The sequence below is a fragment of the Neltuma alba genome, unplaced genomic scaffold, assembly GCF_004799145.2.
Source record: "Neltuma alba isolate B1F8T4 unplaced genomic scaffold, ASM479914v2 tig00010504_pilon, whole genome shotgun sequence".
Taxonomy (NCBI): Eukaryota; Viridiplantae; Streptophyta; class Magnoliopsida; order Fabales; family Fabaceae; genus Neltuma; species Neltuma alba.
Window position 1 is genome coordinate 124,367 of NW_021635381.1, and position 20,133 is coordinate 144,499.

The window sequence follows — 20,133 nt, forward strand, 5'->3', positions numbered from 1 at the left end:
AAAAACTCTTGAAAATTCCCAAAAAAAAAAAAAGAAATAAGGTTCTGGAAAATCTCAAGATTTGCTCCTAGAAATCAAGAAAATTTAATAGACTTTATTTCATTTTATTTGGAAAAAATTACGCATAGGTCCCGAGAAGTGGAATTTATTTATCTAAGGTCCCACAAAATGTCAAAATTAATAGCAGGTCCCAAGGGACCTTAGAGTATTATATTGTAATTGTAAAATCACATCACTAATCTTCAGCTTCCTAATTCACAGTTTTCTCTGCCAATGTGATTGACAACCTTGGCGGCAAGTATTAACAATCTAACGGGAAGCTATTGACAACCTAAACATTATCTGCTGATAACTTACTTTATAAAATCATATAGCCTCCATATAAGAGTAAATTATAACCAAATAGTATAAGATAACAACTTAAACACTGAAATGGGAAGCTTTTTAAAGGCATTAAGAATTTTAACTAAACCCAATAGGATTATAGCAGAATTTTAATACAAAGATTGATTGACAACCTCAACGACAAGTGTTAACAACCTAAGGGAAAGCTGTTGACAACTTAGGCGGTGTTTGCTAATGACTGACTTTATAGGATAACACAATCTAGCCATGTTTGATTTTTATAACAGTATTAAACGTAACTTTTTTTATTGGGCAGGTATTACATGATTAGATTTAGATGTGAGTGAATAATAATGTCATTTTTGATCATTTGATATATAAATTAGCCTATTAGGTGGAGCAAACTTCTTCTTAAGGGAAAACAAGTTTTAAATTACAATAACCTTTGATGAGTGTATATTCTTGGACATTGTAAATGAAAATTCACAACCAATAAGGGATGGTCTAATAGAAGAACAACATGTGTAAGTGGAATTTACTTATTTTAATTTTGAAGCAATATTGTCTACTATCAATTGTTCTTCTTATATTGTCATTTTAGTGGTCGAAAGTTGTCATTAACAACTCTATGACTTATCTTATCATGTAGGATGGAAGATTTATTCAAGGGTTCAGATACATTGTCTCTGTCTTTGCTTAATGTGTTGGGTGGAGACCCACCATTATTGCCATGTGGTTCACAAATAATGCCAACACTAATTTTCAAAATGAATTCAACAAAATAGAAGGATTTGGTTATTGGATAAGGATAAATTTTTCTCAATGCGATGGCCCTCGACAAACACTATATAAGTACAATATTGATTTGAAATTTTCATACAAATGATTTCAGTGTTAAAGTTGTTATTTTATACTATTTAGATATAATTTGATCTTATATAGAGGTTATATTATCTTATAAAGTTAGTTGTCAATAGACACTGTCTAAGTTGTCAATAGCTCTCCTTGGGTTGTTAACACTCACTATTGAAGTTTTCAATAAATCTCCGCATTAAAATTCTGTTAAAATCCTATTGGGTTTATTTTAAATTCTTAATGCCTTCAAAAAGCTTTCCATTTCAGTGTTAAAGTTGTTGTATTATATTATTTGGTTATAATTTACTCTTATGTAGAGGTTATGTGATCCTATAAAGTAAGTTGTTACTAAATACTGTTTAGGTTGTCAACAGCTTCCCACTGGGTTGTTAATACTCACCGTTAAGGTTGTCAATCGCACTAACAGAGAAAACTGTGAATCGGGAACCTGAGGGGTAGTGATAAAATTTTACAACTACAATATAATACTCTAAGGTCCCTTGGGACTTGCTATTAATTTTGACAATTTGTAGGACATTAGATGAATAAATTCAACTCTTTGGGTCTTGTACGTAATTTTTTCTTTTATTTGATTCTTTCATATCTTGATTCTTTACCGTTAGGGCCTTTATTAGTTTTTCCTTTTATGTTTCCCTAACTCAGTGTATATATACTTCTGTACAATATGCTTTATGAATAAGAATACAAAATTCTCCAAATCTACCTCTCTAGCACAAGGGAGGAGATTACTTTATTTAATAATAGCCAATTTGACATATGATACCCAATGACATACCTATTGAGTAGACTAAGTCAAACATGGAGTTTGAGCACTTAAACTTGTCAAATTCTAGGGTACCAATGACAATACTGAACTTTGAAGGAAACACTGTCCTAATCATTCCAGAGAAGTTGACTAGCGAGAATTATAAGAAACGCGCACAATCAATTCTACTCGTGGTGGAAGGGAGAGGCAAGATCAGCTACCTTACTAGTGCCTCACCATATCCAACTTCCACCAACTCACAACTTGCACGACTCTGGAAAACTAAAAGTTTGATGGTGGCATCTTGGCTTATCAATACGATGGTTCCCACTATCAAACACAGTTTCATGTTCCTCCCGACAGCTAAGAAAATTTAGAACACTTTCAAGGAAGCTTACTTAGATAGAGAAAATGTTTCACAAGTCTTTGAAACTAAGACTAAATTATGGCAGATGAAACAAGGTACAAGAAATCTCAATGAGTATTATTTAAACATGTCTGCATTGTGGCAGGAGCTATACCTTTAGAATTAAGAGTCTTGAAAATGCCTAGAGGATGCTACATACTATAAGAAGAAGGTAGAGAAGGAAAGCTTGCTTGAATTCCTAGCTGGAGTCAGTGATGATCTTGATGCCGTGAGAGAACGCATTCTCAGCCGAGTCCCTCTTCCCATTGTCCAAGAGGCCTTTGCTAAAGTAAGAAGGGAAGACTCATAGAGAAAGGTTATGCTAAAACCCCTCTCAGATTCTCCACTTTACCCTAAATTTCCTCTGTTCTTTTCTCTCATGACACTGATCAAAAGGGTCAAAAAACTAAACTTGTATTTGAGCATTATAAGAAGATAGGTCATACTAAAATTGCTTATTCATTGCTAGGATATTCATGAGAAACCAGCAGATTGGAAGCCCAAAAGAGGGAAAGGAAGAGGCTATGCTATGTTGGTAAAAAAGATGAAGCCAAACCTTCAACATCCCAAAACATACCTAATGAGCAAATTTCAAAGCTGATGGATATTGTCTCTAATCTTCAAACTAGGGACAAGAAGCACACAATCAATCTCAACCTACAACTACTGTAGTCCACAGAGGTAACTTTATGCATATTTTGAATGGTATCTAAAGCTTGTGGTTTGATAGGTGCTGGATAATTGACTCTGCTACTTCTGACCATATGACTAAAAATGTACCATATTTAATGATTATACTCCTTGAGATGGTCCCTTAAAATTAAGATAGCTGACGCCTCTATGTCCCCAGTAGTGGGTATAGGGAATATTAAAATTTCAGACCAGATTACACTCTATGTTGTTTTATGTCCTAAATCTGAAATGCAACTTACTCTCAATTCATAAACTCACTAAAACCAAGAAGTGTCATGTTGATTTTTATGACTCTTATTGCCTATTTCAGGACTTGTCAACAAGGAAGATGATTGGTTATGCTAAGAAACTTGATAGTCTATACTATTTTGATAAAACTTCTATGTATCCCAGTACTAGAAATAAAGTTTCCCTTTCTAATGATAGTACCTACTTTTATTGCATAAACACCTTGGAGGCCCAAATTTTCAATATTTGGTTTATATGTTTCCTTAGAATTTTTCAAATAAAGATATTTCTAAAGTTTACTATGAAGTTTGTGAAGTTACAAAGCACCAACATAGTACTTTTTATAAGAATATTTATCAACTATCTACTCCTTTTTCAGCCATTCATAGTGATTTGTGGGGACTTAACCACATTCCTAATAGAACACACCATAAATAGTTTATAACCTTTATTGATGATCACTCTAGAGTGTGCTAGACATACTTGTTGAAAGAAAAAAAACTGAGGTTCAGTCTGTTTTTATAAACTTCTTTTAAATGATCAAAAACCAATTTCAAACCTCTATAAAAATCGTTCATACCAATAATAGTACAGAATACATTAACAAAACTCTTGGTACTTTTTTACAACAGAATGGCATTATTCATAAATATTCCTACCCTACACTCCTCAACAAAATGGCATTGCTGAAAGAAAAAATTGCCATATTTTGAGAGTAGCTATTTACCCTCCTCCTCACATATAACATGCCAAAATTCTACTAGGCCAATGCCATCCTTACCGCCATTTTTTTGATCAACAGAATACCCAGTAGACCCTTGACCTTTCAAACACCTCTTGAGGTATTACAAAAAATGCACTATATTTCCTATCTCCAAAACAACCTCCCTTTAGAAGTTTTTAGTTGCACCATTATGTTCATCTGCATAACCAAGGAGGAAAATTGGATCCATAAGTAGTTAAATGTATCTTTATGAGCTACTGAAGCTCTCATAAGGGATATAAATGCTACGACACTAAAAGAAAACAATTATTTATCATGTGTGATGTTACTTTCTATGCATCAAAACCTTTTAACTAGACCACAGTTCAAGGGGAGAATGTGAGAGAATTACAGTCTTCAAAAGGGAAGGACAATAGCACCCAACCTTACTTAGAATATGAACCTTTTCTCTCCTTTGAAACCTTTAAAAATGAGAAATAGACCCAAAACTAGGGGGAGAGATAACCTCAAAACAAAACCAAGTCAATAAAGATTTCAACAAATTTTATAATAGATGAAGTAAAACTAACAGGTCTTCAAGTTCTGAGCATCACCAAGAATCTAAGATGGTGGCAGATCTTGTCACTAAGGGATTTGATAAGTTTGTTGCAAATGATATAGATCATGAAGAAAGTATAGAAGCAGATCTAGACCTTCCAATTGTCCTGAGAAAGAAGCCAAGAAGCTACACAAGACACTCAATTGAAAGCTATATCTCCTATAAGGCTCTATCATCTCAATATGGAGCATTTGTTAGCAATCTAGATAGTATTGAAACACCAACAAATATTGAAGAAGCCCTAAAATCTCCAAAGTGGAAGGAACCAATCTTGGAAGAAATGAATGTATTAAAGAAGAACAACACATGGGAAGAAGTCACTTTGCCCTGAGGGAAGAAAGCTGTAGGATGCAAGTGGGTGTTTACAGTAAAATACAAGGTTGACAGAACCATTAAGAAATTCAAAGCAAGACTCATAGCAAAAGGTTTCTCACAGATCTATAGCATAGATTAAATGTTTAACGATAAGACAATTAGTATGTTGATGTGTTCCTTGAGTCAGAGAGAGTACTTTAGAGTATCAAGTCTAGAGATAACAAAAGAAATATGGGAAGCCCTTGAAATTGCCCATAAAGGAACCACAGGAGCTAAACAGAGCATAGCAATACTCTTCCTATAGAGTTTAAACTATTTTGAATGGAGGATGGGGAAAGTATATGAGATGTAGAGGTCAAATCCTCACATCATCAACCATCTCAATATACTTGGCAAAAAAATACGGCTAAGAGGACCAAGTGAGAAAAATACTCAGGGTCTTTCCAAGGAGTGGGAGCCTAATGTGACAGCAATAGAATAAATAAATGAAGAATCTATTTGGCCTATTGCTACTCTCTTTGGAAGCCTTACTGAAATGATGAAAGAAAGCAAAAATACAAGAAATAAATTAAAATACTAGGAAAGGAATTGCTTTTAGAGCTTAGGAGAGTGACGATGAGGATGAAGAACTAGAGGATGACGAATGGCCCTCCTGGTTAAGAGGTTCAAGAATTTTATAGGAACCAAGTTGGAGGAAATTTCAATCCAAAAGAAATACCTCCACATCTAAGAAAGAAGTCAAGAAACAGATAATCTATTTCGAATGCATGAAGCCAAGGCACATCAAAATGGATTGTCCAAATCTGCTCAAGGGCAAAGAGAAAGATAAGAATAAAGAAAATTCAGAAGAAAGAAGGCCTATGTATCTTCAATATGTGGCAACAGTCTCTCTAATGAAGAAGAAAGCGATGGAGAAGAAGAAACTACTGACATTTGTCTTGTTGCATAAGAAGAAGAGTTATAGATAGAAGAGGTAAATGATTCTGAACCAACATATGATGAGTTACAATATGAGTTTAATGCTTTACATTTTGAATTTATAAAAGTAGCAAAGGAGTTGGTGAGCTCCAAGAAAAGGGTGAAGAAATTGAGGAAGGAAAAACTTACAAAACCTGAAATTGCACAACCATGTGCAAAATGCATTGAAAATGAAAAGAAGAATCAAAGGTTAACAATATGAGTTTAATGCTTCACATTCTAAATTTATAAAAGTAGTAAAGGAGTTGGTGAGCTCCAAGAAAAGGGTGAAGAGACTGGATAAATAACCTACAAAAGCTAAAATCACACAACCATCTGCAAAATGCACTGAAAATGAAAAGAAGGATCAAGAATTGACACAGACTCTAGAGAAATTACTAAGGGTAGTGAAATACTCAAGGTTATTTTGGGTTATCAAAGATTCATTTCTGATAAGTCTGGCTTAGGTTATGATCCTTCTTTGGATAACAAGAAGGAAAAATAAGAGAGGGCTTACAGGATATTAAAATGGGTACCAAAATGTACTTATGTGCCAAAAGTATCTATACTAACCTAAAATGACCCAAGAAAGTGTGAATACCTAGAACTTGATTTTATTAATCTTGCAGGCATGTCTTAGCATCCAAGACAAACAAGTGGTATATTGATAGTGAATGCTCAAGACACATGATAGGAGATAATGAGAAGTTCTTCAATCTCAAACCAAAGTTAGGGAGAGTTAGTTTTAGAGGGAACAATCAGGAAAGATTACTGGGATTGGAAAAATAGGCAACCTTAATATGAAAATTTAAGATGTCTACTATGTGGAAGGTCTCTGCCATAACTTGCTAAGCGTGAGTCAAAGAACTGACAAGAACAATTGGATCATCTTTGATTTAGAAGAATGCATGGTGATTAGAAAAGAGAGTTGAAAGACAAAACTCAAGGCTCCCAAAGATTGTAATTGCTACACTATTGTAATTGACTCTAATTCCTCAAATAACTGTTTTAGCAGTAAAAAAGAAGAAAATTGATTATGGCATAAGTGTCTTGCTCATGTCAATATGAAGCAAGTTTCCAAGTTAATTAAAAAGGATTTAGTTATTGGTTTGCTAGAGTTAAAGCCTGAAAGTAATATTGTTTGTGAAGCCTGTCAGAGAGGAAAACAAATAAAGTCCTCTTTTAAATCAAAGAAGACATTATTAACTGAGAGACTACTCTATATGCTTCTATGGATTTAGTTGTTCCAGCTAGAGTCAAAAATTTTGGAGGAAACTGTACACTCTTGTAGTAGTTGATGACTATTAAGATTTACTTGGACTTTATTTCTTTCTTCTAAGGATAAAATTTATGATGTATTCGTGATCTTTGCTAAAAGGATTCAAAATGAGAAGGGTACTTTCTATTGTGTCTATTAAAATAGATCATAATGGAGAATTTGAGAACAAAAAACTTCCTTACTGCTATAAGAGCATGGAATTGATCATAATTTTGAAAGTGAAAAACAAAAAGAGGATGTTTTACAAAATGATCAACCTAAAGCTTGGAAACACAATAAAGATCATCATTTAGAACAAGTGATTAGCGAAGTTAATAAAGGGATGAGAACCCGAAGACAAGTATCTAATGAAGTACATTTCTCTACGTTTATTTCTAATATTGAACCCACCAATATTGATGACATTTCTCTACGTTTATTTCTAATATTGAACCCACCAATATTGATGACGTTCTATCAGATGAATTTTTGATAGTGCTATGCAAGAAGGGTTGAACCAAGTTGAGAGGAATCAAGTTAGGATTGGTACCTAAGCCTAGTGAGCATCCAGTCATTGGTACTAAATGGGTATTCAAGAATAAGCTTGATGAATCTATTGCAATCATATAAAACAAGTCTAGATTAGATGCAAAAGGCTATAATCACACAATTACAAAAAGGCCCATTTTCATCCCCTAGTTTTGTCTAAAATTGAAAACAGAGGAAAAAAGGGTGATATATTCGTCTGGTTAAGCCCAACAGAGGAGTATAGGGCCCCATACTCATCTGTTGAGCCATAACAGATGAGTATAGGCCAATAAATTCTTCTAGTCTAGTGGACCAAATGAGTATATAACCCAGATACTCCTCTGGTCACCTGATCATACGAATATGTCGGCAACATATTTGTTTAAAGGGCCCTATATTCCTTTGGTCCATTGGACCAAACAAATATATGGGACCAAATGAATATGGGCCCTATTTAAGGGCCTTTTTGCTACCTCTCCCCCTCCCAAAATCACTCTCTCTACTTTAGCTCCCCCCAAATCACTCTCCTCCTTCAGCTCCCCCCTCATTTTCGCACTCCAATAGCACACCGTCAGCTCGTGCTCAAGCTCCCCCATCCTTCATCTCCCCCCACATTTCGCAACCCCCCAATAACACCTCAAACCCCCAACCTTCAACCCCCCATTTCGCAAACCCCCTCCGTCACGGTCCCCCTACCTTTAGCTCTACCAACCTTTAGCTCCCCCCCCTTACCGGTGCTCCCTCCCCAAGCTCCCTTAACCATTTCGCAACCTCTAAGCCTTTCAACTACCCCACTATTTCGTAGACCCCCCGGCGGCCTTCAGCTCCTCCCCGCCAAATTTCATCATGCTCTGTCCCTCCATTTTTCAGCTTGTACCCCCAATTGCCAGCTTAAGGTCACACTCTTCCCTCCTTTATTTCACATTTTCTTTCTTTTCTCCTTCTTTCTCATTCTTTGCTCATATTTGTTCCCTTGTCTATTCCTAGATCATATCGCTGTGGATAAGTATGCAGCTCCTCCTTCATTTTAGGTAAGCTAGATATCTTTTCTAGGTAAAGGATTAATTGACGGTTATATGGCTTATGTTGCTGTTGTAGTTGAAACCATTTGAATTAGGAGGTTTGTGATTGTATTTCAATTTAGATGTTTGATGAAATGACTCTATGTATAACCAATGGAATGGAATTGAGTGTTGCGATTTATGTTATTGGTTTTCTAAAAAATTATTATAGCCATGAATTATGAAGGACTGGTTTAAAAACTTTATTGTTGTAGTTTAGGTGTTTGATGAATGGCTATGTGTATAAATTATAGAATTTGATGAAATGGCTATGTGTATAAATTATATGAATTTGAGCTAAAAACAATTAATAATGATTATATTAATAAATTGGCATGTTTAAATAGGAAGAAAAACATGTTTTATTATTTTATTGTAAACAAATTTTGGATGACAAATTTTATTTATTGAAAATGAATAAAATTTGCTTATGGTGTCATTCAAAATTTCATAAGCACCAAGTTGTTCATCTTTAGATAAATCATGCAAACATTATCATATTATTAATACATAAAATAAATATTTATGTTGAATAGCTATGTAATTAATAAATTTTATTTCTTTGTTTATGAAAAGTTTAATATTAGATAATCTTTTATTTCTTGTAAAAGGTTTTAAATTTATGTTTCTTATTTGTAACTTTTCTAAATTGCTTATTTGCAAGATTAAATTGTTGAAATTAGTTTTGAGTTGCTTTAATTTTCTTGGAATTGAGCTGAATGGAATTAAAGTATTATTGATTTTGGTCCTGAATTAACTTAAATTATTTAGAATTATTTATATATTAACATAATGGATCGTAGTTAGATGAGTGCTTTGAGAACAAGTAAGAAGTATGAGAATGGGGTAGGAGAATTTATTAAATTTACTAAAAGGAATGTTTATGACAAAAGTGGAAATTATTTTTGTCCCTGTGTTAATTGTTTAAATAGGAGATGATTGACTATTGATGGTATAAGGGATCACTTATTTTGAGGGTATAAATCTTCAATATACAAGATGAATATGGCATGGCAAAAGAGGAACAACACTATTAGTTGAAGAAGAGGAAGTTATGGGTGACTTGAATGATAAAATAGGTGATATGATTCATGATGTTGGAATGGGGTTCTTTGCATGATCACAAATAAATGACAGCTTGCAAAGTGATGCAGAAATAGCTTTATATCCTGGGTGTTCTACATATACACGGTTGATAGCTGTATTGAAATTATTCAATTGGGTGGACAGATAAAAGTTTTATGAAGTTACTTCAATTGCTAGGTGATATGCTTTCAGCTGATAATATTCTTCCAAATAGTGTGCATGAGGTAAAGAAAATCTTGTCTTAGATAGGTATAGGCTATAAAAAGATACATGCTTGTCCTAATAATTGCATATTATACAGGGAAGAGTATGTTGATCTTAGTGTGTGTCCAAAATGCCGATCTTCATGATATAAAGTGAAGGAGAACATAGGTAGTGATGGTGATGCTAATAAGACAACTAAAGGGTAACCTTTAAGGTACTATGATATCTTTTGATAATACCGTGATTCAAAATTTGTTTGCTAATACAACAGAGACAAAAAGTTGACATAGCATTTTGAAGAGAAAATATCAAATGGAAACATCTTAGGCACACTGCCAATTCTCCTTAATAGAATAAAATAGATGAAATGTATCCATAATTTGATAGTGAGCCAAGAAACCTTTGTCTTGGGCTTGTATAGATGGAATTAATTCTTATGGTACTCTCAATCGCATGCATAGTACATGGCCAGTTTTACTGGTGACTTAAACTTACCTTCCTGGTTATGTATGAAGCGCAAGTATATGATGTTGTCCATGGTGATTTGGTGACCAAAACAGCCAGGAAACAATACTGATGTCTACTTGGCTCCTTTGATTAAAGACTTGAAGAAATCATGGGATGAAGGAGTGGATGTGTTTGATACACATAAGCAATAGTACTTTAAGCTACATGCAATGATCTTCACAATGATAAATGACTTTCTTGCTTATGAAAACTTGTCAGGATACAGTATAAAGGGACATAAAGCATGTCCTATATGTGAAGCGGACATATACTACCACCAATTTAAGCATGGAAGGAAAACAGTTTATCTTGGTCATAGGAGGTTTCTTGACCAGTTCTACTCGTACCATAGATTGAAAAAGGTTTTTATGGCTCACTAGAACATGGATTGGCTCTGAAGCCATTAACTGGAAGGAAGTTTATTGTAAGGTGGAAAGAATTGATGTCATGTTTGGTAAAAATAAGAGGATTGTAGGCGAGAAGAACATTTGGAAAAAGAGGGCCATATTCTTTGATCTTCCATATTAGTGTAATCTTAATGTTAGACACAATCTTGATGTGATGCATGTGGAGAAAAATATTTGTGATAGCCTTATTGGTACTCTTTTGCACATACCAGGAAAAACTAATGATGGAATCAATGTGAGACTAGACTTGGCTAAAATGTGAATAAGAGAACAGTTACATTCACAACTAAAAGAGGGTGGTAAGAGGGCTTATTTAGAGCCAATAGCACACACATTGTCAAAAGTAGAGAAAACTAGCTTGTGTTGATGTTTACACAACATTAAGGTGTCACAAGGTTATTCTTCTAATATGAAAAGGTTTGTCTCGATGGACAATTTAAATTTAGTTGGAATGAAGTCTTATGATTACCATGTATTGGTACAACAACTATTACTAGTGCCTATTCGAGGTATTATGAAAGATAATGTGAGAAGCATGATAACTAGACTGTATATTATTCCAATGCTATTTGCAGCAAAGTCATTGACATAGAAAAAATAGATGAATTAGAAAACAAGGCGTACGTTATTCTGTGTCAACTAGAAAGGCATTTTGCTCTAGTATTTTTTGATATGATGGTACATTTGATAGTACATTTAGTAAGAGAGGTAAGGCTCTGTGGCCTTGTATATCTAAGATGGATGTATCCATTTAAGAGATACATAAAAGTCTTAAAAGGTTATTCTAAGAATCCTTATCGACTTGAGGCATCAATTGTTGAAAGATATGTAGTTGAGGAGGCCATGGACTCTTGTAAAGGATACCTATCTGGGGTGGAGGCATAGGCTCGACATGACGATGGGATAGGTAAGGGAAGTCGAGGGCTCAAAATAAAGAGCATTGGCCATGGAGAACTATTCTAAGCACACTTATACATTGTAAATAATATGAAAGAAGTTCAACCATACTTAGATAACTATAAGAAGAGTTTAAAGGAAAATATCTGAAGAAAAGTGATAGATAGATAGCTAATGAGTATAACAAGACATTTATTGTGTGGTTCAAGGAAAAGGTTTGGAGGGAGACAAATGTTTTTGATGCAATAAATGTAAGGAATTGAAAGACACGCAGTAGAAAGTAACTTTAAAATTTTCCAATTCCTTGTCCGGATCTACCGATTGTGTTTAAGTCAAGTGGTAAGAGGTGTTACCTGCGGTATTCGAATCGTTGGTGGCTCAGGGATTCTGACATTCGGGATGCCTATGCTCTCTTTTAGATCGTGAGAAGTCGACAACTCAGATCGGCTTCCTTTACGGGTATCCACACGAATAGCTTTCAATCACGAACAACGTGCTAGCGCCTCTTGTCCTTCTAGGGTTTTTAAGAATCCATCCTCACCGTCTCTCTTTTGGCTGTTTCTTATCTGCAAATCTTTTGCCCTCTCTACTACAAACCCTAGCTCCTAATATCAAATATATAGGATGCTATGGGTATTATGAAGGATATTGGATTTCGGAATTAATCCTAAATTAATTCCGAAATTAATACAATATCATATATTGTGTAATTTGATAAGAAATTAATTAAATAAATATGGTTTATATTAAATCCGTCCCTACAAATTTAATTAACCTATTCATTTAATTCAAAATAAAGATATGACGGAATTATATTTGATTTATTCTAATAAATCAAATTTAAGATATTATAAGATATCATATCAATCTAAATTTCAAATTTAAAAGTGATAGATATTTAATTTATCCTTATAAATCAAATCTTATAAATATCTCTTATATCATAATATATATACGTGAATTTATATATATATACACGTCCATCCTAGATTATTCATTGAATCTGAACATATCTTAGATTCAATGAATCTGGACATCATAGCTCATGTTGGGCTATTTTGTGTGCGACTCTGTAGGCCCATATGAAGTTGGCAGTGGGCCATTTATTATAATGACTCACAAGTTATAAGCGGTCTTTAGCAAGACATCACGACTACCTAAATCATATGAGGATCGATGAACGATGTAACCTTTCATACAACCATATCACGTCCCTTTTGTCACACAACATTTTGGTCATGGATGAGGCATGGAGAACGTCATCCTCCTATTCCCTATCGTTACTTTCTCGATCCCTGAGTAGTCTGAGTATAGAAATGGAACTACCTTTCCATTATAATATGGCCATACATTTCTCAGACTCACTCATCGAGGGGCCCAGTAATATCTGTCTACGAATGTGAGGGACAAATTTCATCTTGACCATTCACATTCCTCCATACGAAAAAAAACCACTAAGCTTGAACATAGTCTTTATGATCACTCGATCAAAAGTGACTTTTGACTAGGTCAAAGCTGAGCATTTCTCATGTAGGAATCCATGATGATCTCAGGTCAAAGGGCATAGTGACATGGTTTGTATATGAGAGAAGTTTATGACTTAACCCATGCAGCTCTCTCATAGCGGGTCAGTCCGACACCTTGTACTCTACATGTGCCTATGGCTTTGATTTATATCTCTATACATCTTCAAAGGCATACTGGTCTTATTTCATCTTTGCTCCCACATAGATGACTGACCAGGGACATTTAGGATAAAATCATGAGTTATCCAAGGATAGTCATCACAGTAAACATGCAAATAATATGATAACATAATTAAGAAATTCATAAATCAACAATATTCATAACACAATGATTGGCCCCTAGGGCACAATTTCCAACAATAAAATGGTTAGCTTGGGGGCCTCGATTTAATGTCACCACTTGGAGTGGATATGATATAAATAGGTATTCCTTCTACACAAAAGCCCAATATGAGAAAAGTACTATACAGAATAGTGGGGTAATGGTAGTAGCTAAAGTGATGCATTTCTCTAGCACCAAAGATAAAACCCTAAATTGGCATCCATGGCCTATTATAATGTTATTGAAGAGATATGGGAGGAGCTTTAACGTTCCTATCCTCAAGTGTAAGTGGTCAACAATAATAGTGTTCAAATAGATTAAAGGTTTGGATTTACCTTGGTTGATCTCAATAGGGTTGGTTATACAGATAAGCCATTTATTTTAGCAAGCCAAGCAAAATAATTATTTTATGTCACTGATTCAGCAAACACCAAATTGTCAATTGTACTTCAAGGTAAAAAACAAAAGAACGGTGATCTTTGAACATTTATGAGACACCACCTTTCACTATAAATCCACCTATAACGAATGAAGTTGAATTGGCAGATGATGACGAATATGCTATTAGAGATGATAACCGTGAAAGAATATGGGAAAACGCATAACGAAAGATCCTAACAAAAAATTTATATACTATAATATAATTTTGTGTTTACTTTTTGTTAAGTTTTTCATTGATTCATTGTAGTTGACTTATCTATTTCACTCTGGTTTACTAACAGGATATTGAGGATGATGATAGAAACATGGAGGATTCTAGTAAAGATCAAGTGAATGATGAACCAATTAGAAAAAGGGGTAGAGGCACAACAAGAATGCTAAAGCTAGCAATACGCCATGGGCATATTCAGAAGAGGCATGTGGACTTTGATAATGATATGAATCTAGTTGGTCCAGAGGGAGATAGGTTCATAAAATACATAAGTCTTCTATGTCGAAGCAAAGTGAACATTCTATATTCTAAGTAGAAAGAAGTACCCCCTAAAACAAAGGATGCGATTTGGCAAGATATATTGATATTTAACTTTTTGACCTTTATACTTTTAAATAATAGTATTACTGTTAACTCTAATTTCATTCATTACACTTGAACTTTGCAACAAACCTATGATATCCCTCTCACTACTGAGATGAAAAAGCATTGGCTAGACCACGTACGCGAGCGATGGAAAGATTTTAAGACAATTCTCACTCGTACTTATATTCGAGGAGTTAAAAAGGATGAAAATCCATGTGATATTTACTCTTTTCTTGAAAAGACACTTGGAAAAAATTTGTGGCATCACGGCTAGACCCTGAATTTTAGGTAAACTTGTAGTCAGTGACTATGTCCATATAAACTAGTTTCATTTCATTGAACTAACTTTATTTTTGTTTGTTTTTTTTTCCATAGAAATTAAGTGCTCAAAATAAAGAAAAACAATCTAAAAATTTATATTAGCATTACATGTTTTGTAGGGGTTATAGAAAGGCACAATAAGAGATCATGGAAGTTGACTTCAAACAAATGTAAGAAGCTGTAAAGTTAGACCCCAGTATTGTTGTTCAAGCCCCCTCCTCCTTCTCGACATAGAACATGGAAGCATGTAAGGATGAAGAAAGGTGAATAGATCAATCAGACTGTTGCAAACATTGCTAGAAAAATTGTAAGTAGTTAAATTAAAACAATTAAATTAAAATAGTGTCACATTCTGCTGAAACTGTAATTACTTTTTATTTATTACGTTTGTGTTATAGGATGCACTTGAGGAGCAGAGCAGTCAAGGTTCTTTTACTCTAAGTGGAAAGACGGACATCGTGGCAACTGTAAATGGGAAGTTAGACCATCTTGGTCAAGTGAGAGGGTTATCAAAGACGGTTCGTTTAACCCAATTCTTTGATTCCAGTTTATAAAGCTCTATAGGAAGAAGTGTCCCAAGTGCTGACCCGATGGACAAAGTTCGAGAACAAGTTTGCCAAGAGATTATGACAAGTGATAAGGTTCATCAATTCTTTAAAAATAAGCTTATGTCTGAGATTCATGAGGAGATGTGACCTTTAGTCTCAAGCATGCAAATTGGGCAACTTCAATAAGAAGAACATACACCTCAGTATAAAATTAATCACAACTTAACTAATTTTTTTTGAATTTTGCCAACATTATTTCCATTTAATTCCATTCTTTCATTTGTACCATGTACTCAGAATTCCCCAGCCTATGGAAGCCCAAAAGGGAGCTTCAATCTACAAGTGCCGTCAGCTCTGTTTGACCCTAGTCCCACACCAACTGATGGAGAACCTTGTGTTCTCTATTTAGATTACCCAAATATGTGTGTTGTTGCCAATGCCATTAAATACACATAAGGGTATAAAATTCATCATCAAAAAATTCCAGCAGACTCGGTCAAGGTGACAGTTATAGCTGTTCGAGAGGAAGAGGTAGACACAGACATGCCATTCCCCAGTGATGAAGTTGGCAAGCTAGGCCAAGCAAAATGATATTTTATTTTATGGCCTAAAAGACTCATTGACGTCATATCTCCAATGGTACAAAATGCACTAGCATTTTTTGATTTTTCTTTCATGTACTACTTATGTTACTTATCTTTAGTCTATCTTTCTATTAGAATGTTGAAGATGTTACTAAATTTCCCTATTTGGCACAACTGTATGACATTTACGAATCAGTTAACAAAGTCAGTATACAAATGCCTATTGGGATTGTGGGGGAGCAAATGACATATCATTTTGGATTGGACCAGAAGGATCTCAAGGACTTTCTATCTCTGGATTAGCCAGACATTGCATGGATTCAACTGGCAATAATATGATTCTATTTTATGATTTATATTTTCTGATTGCTCATTTTTTACTTCTATGTATGAACTAATTTTTGTTTCATATCAAATTGATGATAGTTACTTTCACAACTTGTGTGCTTCTACAGGAAAGGGACAGTTGTTTAGATTCATGTGTCCAGCCCTTTTACAAACTTTGAAGAATACCATTGATAGGGGGATGAGATACATGGATAATACCATTATAGACACTCACTTACATTGTTATTTTGCTCCAATAATTGAAAAATAAGTAGCTTATATCTATATTTGTATATTTGTATAGTTAATTTTCAAAGAATCTTTACTGGTTTCCTTTCTTTTTATATTTCAGTGGACATTGGTCGTTTTGCATTCCTTGCCCCATAGATAATGTCATTTACTAGTTTGATTTATTAGGTCGTCCGTTAAATGGCGAAATGAAATGTATCTTTAACACGTGAGTTTTGTCATCATATATTTAGTTTTCCTACTTTATTAAGTTGTTCTAATGTTTGGTCATTTTTATTTGGTCATGGGTCTTTGAAGACATATTATATGGGGTGGGAAGCACGAGGGAAAAAATTGCAAGACTTTTGGCACAAATCTAAAGTAGGTGTTTCCATTTTTGATTCTTTAATATCATTAACTCTATATATACATATTCATCTTTCCTACTCACTTTGATTTTATAGTGTCACTTACAACCAGGAAGTGCAGAGTGCGGATATTATATTATTTGTTTCATGTACAAAATTATTGAGTCTGAATGTATTAAAATTTTGAGATGGTAATAATTAGTTTAATTATGATTATTTGCTTTTTCCTACTGAATTGTTGCTTTTCTTTGATTCTCTTATCTTGATGAATTCAATCTTCTTATTTATAAACTTACAGATTTTTTATGATGACAATTGCTACACAAATGAAGAGATTGATGCTATTCAAGATCGTTTGGCAAGACAATTTCTTCAAAAGTTTTATTGTCAAAACGATACATAAGGTTAAAAAGGTTAGATAGGAAGATTTTATGGCACTAAGTTTCTTGTATCATGCATGTGTAGGGTTATTTTGATTATTAAATATTTAAGATGTTATTAGGATTGTGGATTCTTTTTGTATGGAATGGATCTGACTCTACTTAATTATTGTTGTTTTGGTTGAATTCAGTTTGTACTTTCTTTTGATTCCATCTTTTAGGGTTTTTTGTAAAGAAAATGGGCAATTGAATATATATAAGAAACATATTTTTTTAAAGCCATATTTGTCTGTTCAGCTTGGAACAGACGAATATAGCCTCACATATTTGTCTGTTCAAGCTGAACAGACGAATATATGAGAACATATTCGTCTGTTATTGAACAAATGAATATGTTAGGCATATATTCATCTATTTATAATAGATGCATATCTACCTTCTATCTACGTCTCCTTTGTCCATGTTGCCCTTAAACAAATGAAAAAGAGCATCCAAAATAGATGGAAATGACCTTTTTTTTAGTAGTGTCAAGAAGAAAAAATTGATTATGAGGAAACATATACTCTAGTAGCTAAATTAGAGGCATACAGCACTCTTAGCCTTTGCATGTATAAAAGATTTTAAACTCTACCAAATAGATGTTAAGAGTGTCTTTATGAATGGTTATATTATAGAAGAAGTTTATGTTGAGCAACCCCTTGGTTTTGAAGATCCAAACTTTCCTGATCGCATTTATAAAGTTAAGAAAGCTTTATATGGTTTAAAACAAGCTACCAAAACTTGGTATGAATGTTTTAGCAATTTTCTAATTAAAAAAGGCTTTGAAAAAGGAAAGTAGACACAACTTCTTTTTTTTTTTCATAAAAAGAACTAAAAAGGACTTGCTAATTGTTAAGATTTATGTTAACGATATAATCTTCAATGCTATTAATAAGAATCCTTACCAAGACTTTACAAAGACTATGCAGGGAGAATTCGAGATGTCAATAATGAAAGAACTAAACTTCTTTCTGGGTTTGCAAATCAAACAAAGGAAGAATGAAATCTTTATATCTCAAACCAAGTGCCTCAAAATGTTATTGACAAAATATGGTCTCGATAAAGCTAAAAGAGCCCAAACACCTATGACCTCAACAATCTCACTAGACATAGATCTAAATGGAAAGGACATGAATATCACAAGATTTAAAAGAATGATTGGTTCATTACTCTATCTCATAGCAAATAGACTTGACATTCAATTTAGCATGGGGCTATGTGCTAGATATCAATCTGCTCCTAAAGAATGACATGAAGAAGCTGTGAAAAGAATATTCAAATATCTTCCTAGAGTACTTGAACTTGAAATTTGGTACTCTAAAAGTGGGCCTAAATACTTGCTAGCCTACTCAGATGCTGACCATGGAGGATACAAAATTGATAGAAAGAGCACAAATAGACAATGATAATTTCTTAGACGATGTTTAATCTCATGGTTTAGTAAGAAACAAAATACTGTGGATTCCTTTTCAACTAAGTCTAAGTATGTAGCTATAGCAAGTTGTCGTGCTCAAGTTTTATGGCTAAAGCAACAATTGCGAGACTTAGGACTCAATCTCAAAAAAATTCCAATCTTTTATGACAACACAAGCACTATAAGTTTTTCAAAAAAAATCCAATACATCATTCCCAAACAAACCATATTGATATTCGCCATCACTTTATTCGAGATCACATGCAAAAGAAAGATATAAAGGTTGAATTCATCTCTATAAACTTTAAACTTGTTGATGTTTTCATAACCTTTTGCTCAATAACAGTTCATTTTCATAAGAAGAGAATTGCAAATGGTAAATCTCAATGATTTGTAAGTAAAATTTATCACTGAATTCTGATATTCATTTTCTTAACTAGTATACTAACTTAAGTATCAGATTGTGTGAAAGATTGTCTTGCAAGCGACCCCTATTTCCTTATAAAAAACACAAAGATGAACAAAGGATAGGTTATTTGTAACATCCAAACCTTTGGCCCTAGAAATACCAAAAATAGCTTAGATTGAATAGGCTACTAGACCCCTTTTGAGCAGAAGTCCCAAAGATAGAAAGAAAGGCAAAGCAGTTTCAGAGACTAAACTGTAAAGTACAAGTTTTAAGGGGCTAAAGTGTAATCAAAGTTAGAGGCTCCAGTAAAGTCTCAAAGGCCCAGAGAGAGAAAAGAGGCTAGATACAGGCTAAGGGTTAAGTTAGAAACCTTAAAGAGAGGATTATATGAAGCTAAGTCCAAGCAGGGACTAAATTGTAAATTCAGAAAGTTATGACCAACAGGGATAAAAATGGAAGAGTATACAAAGAATTTCAAGAAAATCCTAGAAAATGGGAAATAATATTCTAAGGCTCTTCTGTGAAGAGAAAAGACGAAAGTACCCTTGAGGCAGCTTCAATGGAATTTATGGGGTTATTACCGGTAAAAAGTATACCATTTGAGGTAATTATTTAAAATAGCAAGAGACCTAAAAAATGTATACAAAAATGAGGTTAAATGGTTGAAAGGTTGTACTCATTTATAAAATTAGTCCCACAACCAAAAGGCCAGTGGAGTGGCTTTAATAATTAAAGAGCCGGTTTTGCCGATAAAAGGGTATTTTGGCAAATGAATTTTTATGCAAGGCTTAAAGGGAGTGTTGTGGCCTAAGAA